This window comes from Gopherus evgoodei, unplaced genomic scaffold, assembly GCF_007399415.2.
Source record: "Gopherus evgoodei ecotype Sinaloan lineage unplaced genomic scaffold, rGopEvg1_v1.p scaffold_64_arrow_ctg1, whole genome shotgun sequence".
Taxonomy (NCBI): Eukaryota; Metazoa; Chordata; order Testudines; family Testudinidae; genus Gopherus; species Gopherus evgoodei.
In genome coordinates this window covers 2,247-3,501 of record NW_022060085.1, presented here as the reverse complement: position 1 = coordinate 3,501, position 1,255 = coordinate 2,247, and the positions used below count along the sequence as shown (strand labels likewise).

The 1,255-nt window shown below is 50.2% G+C and overlaps 1 pseudogene; it reads left to right on the top strand.

Moving 5' to 3' along the window:
* On the top strand, nt 1–941 carry LOC115643614 (annotated as a pseudogene).
* The last annotated feature ends 314 nt before the right edge of the window (nt 942–1,255 follow it).

Below are 1,255 nucleotides of genomic sequence, written 5' to 3'. Positions count from 1 at the left end.
ATGGCACTTTCAAACTGAACCATGACCCACCCCTTCACCTTCATCCTCTTTGGCATCCCGGGGCTGGAGGCGGCACATGTCTGGATCTCCATCCCCTTCTGCTCCGTCTACATTCTGTCCCTCCTGGGGAACGGCCTCCTCCTGGTTTTTATCAAGACTGAACCGAGCCTCCATAAGCCCATGTACCATTTCCTTTCCATGCTGGCGCTCACCGACCTGGTCATATCCACCACCACCCTGCCCAAAACCCTCTGCATTTTCTGGTTCGGGGACCAGGCCATTCACACCAATGCTTGCCTGGCCCAGATTTATTTGATTCACTCAATTAGTACCATGGAGTCTGGGTTCATGCTGGCCATGTCCTTTGATCGCTATGTCTCTATCTGTAACCCGCTGCGACACTCGGCCATTCTGACCAATCAGGCTGTAGCCAAGGTAGGGCTGAGTGTTGTGATGAGGGGTCTGTGTTACTGGGCCCACACCCATTCCTGCTGCAGCGGCTTCCATACTGCAGGACCAATTTCATTTCTCACACCTATTGTGAGTTCATGGCACTGGTGAAACTGGCCTGTGCAGACACAATGGTTATGAGTGCCCATAATCTGGTCGTGGCATTTCTCACCGCTGGGTTAGGTTTTATCCTCATTGTCCTCTCCTTAATCCTGATTCTTCGGGCTGTTTTCAGACTCCCCTCCAAGGAGGGGCGGCGCAAGTCCCTCAGCACCTGCGGATCCCACGTCTGCGTCATGCTGGTGTTTTACACTCCTGCGTTCTTCTCCTTCCTCTCCCACCTCTTCGGCCATGTGGCTCCCCACGTTCACATCCTCATTGCCAACATGTACCTGCTCTTCCCTCCCATGATGAACCCCATCATCTACGGGGTGAGAACCCCGGGGATCCGGCAGAGGATGCTCCACATCTTGGGCGTCAAACCAGCCTGAAGCCCATGGGACCGGTCAGCGGCTGGGGAGCAAGGTCCATGTGTAGTACTAGAGTTTTTTGTATTATGTATAAGTTAAAATGAACAATAAAGAATAACACTGTAGCATGAATTAAGTATATTTATGTGTGATATGATTTGACCATATTCTGCCGGCCACCCTTTCTGAAAGCAGAAAGGAATGACCTCGTGTGCCATTGGTAAAGATGCATCAGTCAGAATCTTGTATCTGAAGCTGATTTCAAGGCAGTAATAGACCTTTAGGGTCACTGCTTTGTTGTAGGTTTAAAATTAGCATTTTGTAATAAGTAAAAG